Source organism: Lepidochelys olivacea, assembly GCF_965140295.1.
Source record: "Lepidochelys olivacea isolate rLepOli2 genome assembly, chromosome: 8".
In the NCBI taxonomy this organism is placed as follows: domain Eukaryota; kingdom Metazoa; phylum Chordata; order Testudines; family Cheloniidae; genus Lepidochelys; species Lepidochelys olivacea.
Genome location: NC_140418.1, coordinates 82,912,218 through 82,919,257, shown reverse-complemented (window position 1 = coordinate 82,919,257; position 7,040 = coordinate 82,912,218).

The window sequence follows — 7,040 nt, the reverse complement described above, 5'->3', positions numbered from 1 at the left end:
CCTTGGGAGACTATTCCACAGCCTCAGGCAAAGATTGTACTGCCAAGAAAGTTTCCCCTGATAGCTTTGAGTTTTTCCTTCCCTGCCCCATCTCCTTCCCTCCCACTTCTTCTCCCACCTCATCCCCTTCTCTCCCCCACATCCCTTCCCCACTGCCTATTCTCACCCCTGCAACAGGCAGTGACCCAGATGCTGGGGATGGAGGCTGGGGAAGAGGCACAGTGTGGGAAGCATAGGCCCCAACTTCTCTTGGCGCTGGTGGGTGCTTGTGCCCCGCTAACCCAGCCCTGCCCTGACTCCACCCCTGCCCGGCCCCCTCCCACCCCTGCCCCACCCCCATTCCAACCCCTTCCCTAAAGTCCCCGCCCCAACTCTGCCCCCTCCCTTCCCCTATTGGACCCCTTTCCCAAATCCCTGCCCTGGCCCCGCCTCCTCCTGAGCTCCCCACATTTCCGCTCCTCTCCCCTCCCTCCCACAGCTGTTTCATGGTGGCAAGCCTGGGAGGAGAAGTAGGGACTCGGCGTGCTCAGGGGAGGAGGGGGAGGTGAGCAGGGGATGGGGGGTGGGGAGTCAGTGCCTATGGTGGGAAGGACAGAGCCTCCCACCCTGGCAGGGCAGAGCAGAGCAGCTCCACGCTCACAGAAATTGGAGGGGGAGGGGAGTGGCAGTGACTCAGGATACACCCCCCCCACATTACACCTTGACTCTTTTTGGGGAGCCAATGACCCCCAAACTGCATCCACGGACACTGCAGCGGGCAGCCCCAGCCAGGCTCCCTCTATCGGGAACGGGACTTGCCTTCTGCCTGTGGAGCTGGGCCAGGAGCTGCAGCCCCACACAGAGCCTTCCCACGAGATGCAGGTAGGAGGCAGGGTGTCCCAGTGCTCCTCGCCAACCCCTACGGCGGTTTCTTTGGTTAAAAAGTGGGGAGGCCATGGACCCGTGTCCATGCACCCCTACCTCTGGTCCTTGAGCACTCCTGCTTCACACTGTGATCTCCATTCAGTCAGTCCCACTGAGGCAGACCCCTGAGGGAGACTTGTACAATCTTAAGGAGCAATGCATCTCCACCAGCTTCTGCAGTGACATCCACACTGCATTGTCAAAACAGAAAGGTTTAGTTGTCAACTGGAACACAGCATAGGAAGTCCTTAGTTAGCATATTGAAAAGAAAGCTACAGCATAGTTCCCTCTGGTTAACCCAGAGCCCCCGCCAAGCTGTAGCGAAACCCTTGGCTCCTGCTCTGTCCCTCTGTCTGCTCTTTGTCCAAGTTCCTGGATCAGTCCCACCTGGCCCCTCCTTGGTTCTTTGTTCCCCAGCTAGTCAAACATGGCTGGCTGCCTGCGGATGAAATGGGCTATCCATGGTTGTTAGTTGCTATGTACCAAATGTCCCAGTGGTTGGATTTGCCATTGTCTTCATGGACTCTCCATTGCCCTGGGGTCCAAACGAAGACAGCAAGGCATCAGTTACACCTGGAATTATGGGCATCTTCAGAGAGCAGACAGCCCTTTCCCACCACCTGGTTAACAATGCAGCATCTAGGGGAAACTGAGACACACACAGTATTCATACGAAATATTACAGAAAATTCCCACTTTGTCACACAAGCCCCTTAGGAAAAGGCCTGTGGCCGAACAGATGTGGTAGTGAGTAGATACTGATTGCTACATCTTCAAAATTTTAAAGTTATGATATGAAGCTTAAAACACCAAACTTAGATCCCAAATCTGTGCAAGGAAGCACATGTGGGTGCAGGGGTCACCTGCATGATGCTAACTGCAGGACTGGGGCCTAAGTTTGGTGCCCCATGAAGAGAGAGAGAGAGGAATTACATGCCATTAGAGGAATGCCATAAGTTCCATCCTTCTCCATTTGAAGTCAATGGCAAAGCTCCTAATGTGTAGAATGGTAACAAGAGCAAGCCCAGAGTGCATCAGCAACAGCTGGACATGCAGCAGCAGGTCTGTCCCTGTGAGACAGTTAAAGAAGAAAAAATTAGGATTGACTTCTGCTTTCAGTGTACTAGAGGGTTTTAAAACAAAACAGAACCTGGAAATAAGTCAGAGGATATTGGTCATATTTTCCATCCAATTCAAAGGGTTAGTGTACTTTGCAGGAAAATCCTCCATGGAGGAATTTATCTTTAACTTTGCCATAAGAACATAATTTCAAGAGTCACTGCAGAACTTTGATTATCAAATTCTTCCCAGATCTCTGTGTTCCAGAATCATTCAGGGCCAGATAATGATCCTATTTGTGGTGTTTAGTGATCATGCAGTTCTGAAGGAGCTTACCAAAGATCTGTTTTATTTTTTGTCTAGTTCCAACTGGCTGTGCATATTAAGAGCTTCATAGTTGCCCCACCGAGACTCCTTCTGGGAAGCGCAGCCCTTAAAACACAGTCCTCAATACCACACCATGGTTTTTTTGTGGATATTGAGTTTAATGACTGGAGGAGGACCCGACTCCAACACAATGTGTATAGACTTAAAACTTACAAATACATACATTTGAAAATATATTTGCAAATCAGTTTCTCCTTCACTTCACTTCATTATCTTCTATATGAAGGAAGCATTTGTTTGTACCTGTTTTTGGCAATCTAAGTGTATTAGTAATTTTGGTCCATGTCTGTCGAGGTCTTAACCTAGGATCTAGTTGTATGCACAGGCAGGCAGGTTTGTACCCAGTAAGCAATTTAGCATGGACAATTGCCTGCTTTCTTTTATACATGCTGTAATGATGCTCACTAATGGATATATGTGGTATGTATGTAGTTATGTAACTCCTAGGATGCTGTTTTCAATGTACAGCACCTTTCAATTTCTAAGGAGTCTGACATTTTAGACAGCAGTCACAGGGGGATTCTCTCTTGAAGACTTCACATGTATTCATTCCTGTATTCTTCAATATAAAATTAAGTCATTCAGACTGAAAATACATGCTCTTAATTGGGTGTTTGGAGAACATGTATATTTGTCAATACACAGCTATAGTGGTAGTCCTGTTTTGAAAATAGTGTGAACGCAAATCTCCACATAATCCTTTTAGCAATTTGTGAATTAAAACATAAAAGGCTTGAATTTAAAAAAATGTCTTCTGTTTGGACGCATCCTTTACATCCACAAATAATTCCATGTGCAACTGGGAGTGCATTTAGTTCACAAATCAGGTAGTTTAGATGAATAGGCTCGCAAGGCCAAAGAACATAACATGAAATCAATGAGAAAATACTGGGTTGAATGGGATGACTTTGGCCCACTCTAATAATTTGTCTGTGCCTCAGATAGCAGCAATATATAAAGCTTGGATAAATACACTTTTTTTTTAGTTTCTGATTTTCTAAACTGTTCATGTATCTGAATTCAGGTGGGAGTGAGCGCATATACATACGAATGACATTATTTTTGGTAAAAAAAAATGCCTTTGTTTACTTTTAAGAGCTTTTAATATCCCAAATGAAGAATGATTTAAGGAATCAGAAACTCAACAAAAATAGGGTTATTTCTTCCATTGTTATATGATTAACATCTGATGCACAAGAAAAGCCAATGTAGACAGTGGGTCAGACCATCCCTGGTGAATCTCCAGGTGGCCCAATATTTTCTAATTCATTTAAAGTTATGTATTTTGGCCTTGATTCAGTTTGCAGAAAAATAAAGTACCACAGGGAAGAGAAAACATAAAATTCAGCAGTGAATTATGAGTATCTCTATAGTTCATTCTATAGAAGGGTTGTGATTTTCTGACAGCATTCTTTGAAGAAGACCTTTGAGTATTACTATCCAACTTTTAGTACTTAATTCCCCTTCAGAATAAATGAGGTTATAAGAACTGTTAATGAGTATGGTATATCTTCTTAAAACAGATGGCTAGCCATAAGCAAAAGAAAAAACAACCCCCCCAATATTCTTACAGTCATTACTAGTTGAAAAACACAAAATATACATAGGAACATTTCATTCTGTGCTAATAAAGGGTCATACACCTCTAAAGTATACTTAAACTGTTTTAAAAATACTTTTTTAATTTGCAGGACTCAGAGGAATAATCTGTATCTGTAAAAAATGGTGGTGTTTATCTCCCTAGCAACTCTGCTCTTTTGCCTTTCTAGAAGTAACCTTCATTTATCTTAAATGAGGCTGAGTGGATGCTGTTAGGACAAGGACATCTTACTTCTCTTACCCTCTATTAAACCATTTGTAAGGATGTTCTCAGAATAACAGAAGTTATAGATGGAAATGACCTTTTAGGTCATCTAGTCTATCTCCCTGGCAATGAAAGGGAATGTATCTAAACCTGTAAAACCTAAGGCACAAGTAGTCCTTACTTACATCCACTGACGTACATTTAGCTAAAGGCATAAGTAAGAGCTACACAAGGGTTTACAGGACCAGTAACATAAGTAAGAGCTACTGTAAGGATTTACAGGACCAGTACCTTGTTCCCTTCTGTACATTTTCTAGTGTTTAATACTAATGTATGCTGAGCAGTTTTGTACAGAAGAAGAAATTAAACTTAGCTTGTAGAAAAATGATATTTTGACCCTGCCATCCTCAGGTGAATTTTCTCAAATATTGTCTGAAATAATGTTCTACAGAGAAAGTGTTTGGTAAATTGACCTCATCCTAGATGACTGCACCCCAAAGAGGTCAGCCCATAACCAAGGACTAGCCCTACAAGCTTCAAGTAGCTTTCAAAAGATGTCTTTAATAGACAACTTTTATTCTGAAAGATTTTTGCATTCTGCCTACCATTTTATATGTGAGCTTTCAATGTGTGGGCAAAAGAGGGCAAATGTATTCTCCTGGTATTCTCCTTGGTGTATTCTAAGGGATGGGGTGTGTGTAAATGTGTGAAATAGCGAGATTGAAAGCATCATTCATTTCCTCTTGGAACAGATACCTATCAATGAAGATCTAAACTGTATAATTATTCCACTATTATCTAGTTTTACCAAAACTATAGAAATAAAAATAAAACTTTTCAGTGAGCGGTTATATCTTTATACTTCTCTATGTTTGAGTTTCCATGTTTTCCCCAATTCTCAAGAAAGATTTTTAAGTGTATTAAAATTTCTAGTAAAATATAGCACTCCACTTACATTGTCTCTCAGAGATTACATGCCATTTGATAGCTTGATGGTAGACTGTTCAAAGGATGCCCTTTAAGCTTGGAGTAGTCTTTTGAGACTTAAATGTAGCGCTTTATTCCTTATTTATAATGAATTCAGAAGATCTGGAAGAAATTCAGGTCTTGGCTAGCTTGGAAGACCCTATGACTGCATCTACACAAAACAATTTTTGAAAAAAAAAAAAATTTCCAGTGCTACCACCAGTTCATATGAGCCTCTGATAGTGTTGATCGGGAGCTAGTGCAGACAAGGTTCTGGCAGCTTCCAGGATTCCACTGTATTAGTTAAATCCTTGCTGGCTCCTCCTCTACTCACCCATTTGGTAGGTCCCACTTTCTCCTGTGGTGATTTGCCCCCTATTTTCTCCCTTCTCCTCCCTAATGTCTTCCATCCAACTGTACTTTCATCTCCTCTAACTGGCTCCTACTGTCACATATTGTGTGTGGGTGGGGAAAAATAGGAAGGGAAGTAGCAACAGGAATTGTTATGGGGGAATGACTGGAGAGGGCTCTGCTGCTTCCTAGCTCTGTGGTGACTTTGTGCTGAAGACAGAGCATGCAGAGAGGGCTTCCTTGGAGAAGGAGAAATTTCAGTCTAAGTTTTCAAAGTACGCTTTATCATTGGGGGGCTGAGGGGCAGGGGGATGTTTTTGAATTTCTCAGGTTATATTTTAGATAAATGAAAGCTTCACAGGCTCCCACTTTAGTCTTTGCTCATGTCTGCCTGTCAGATCCTACAAACATACAGCAGATTTAATGCCTTTTGTCTGTTTGGCAATTTTTACTCTTCTGTTTTTTAACTTGGCAAGAAGTCTGGAGGACTTTATCCTCGGCTTTTGTTACTGCAAAGTAAGTTTGAGATTTATGTTTCTGATAGTTTGAAGTGTGCAGAAGGAATATGAAGTGGGCACATCTGGAAAGGGTAATGAAGATGTAACAAAGTTTAATCTGAATTATTGTGCCCCAGCACCTGAGGTTTAGAAGATCCATCATATTTATTTTATTGATTTGGATTTAAATCACACACATAAAAAAGAATGCCTGTCCTGGGCTCTGGGTGCCTTGCCATCAGGTAAAAAGGCATTGTACGATCATTATGAACCAGAGAAGTAGCACGTTCCCCATATACACATCCTTCTACATATAGCCTCAGGTAGCAATACAAACCATACAAACTAAACCAAAATCTCCACTTCTTCAAATTCTTTCCCCCCTTAGCCCATTCCAAAACCCTGCTCAAAGAGATGGACTATGCAGCATGCCTGAAGATGAATAAATTCATTGTGGGGAGTGAATTCTATAGTCAAGGGGCCTCACAGAGAATGCTCTGTGAGCTGGTCTGTCTTATGTGAGATCTCTATTTATGTTCTGCATTACTGGACCAAAGTTGTCCTTCAGTATATATTTCAGACTGGAGTTCAACTCTATCCCTGGGCAATTCATGTTTGTAGTTTTTCAATTTAGTTTCCAGTTGTTAAGTAATGCTGAGGGGCTGTGAAACAGGAATAACCTTGGTTTTGGACCAAATTATTTTATATCCCAAGATCTGACTTAAATCAGATATCACATAAACCATTATTTTTGGTTTAGCTGCAGTAAATTTTTTTATAAATAGCAGGATAGCATCAGCGAATGTTCATAATTTAATACCAGGCAGCTTCAGTTCTAATGCCTGATATCATATGCCTGTTTTGTTCTGAATAAGTGAAGATTACAGAGTTGAGAGCCAGTGAAAAAAGTTTCAGAGTAACAGCCGTGTTAGTCTGTATTCACAAAAAGAAAAGGAGTACTTGTGGCACCTTAGAGACTAACCAATTTATTTGAGCGTGAGCTACAGTTCACTTCATCGGATGCATACTGTGGAAACTGCAGAAGACATTATATACACAGAGACCATGAAACA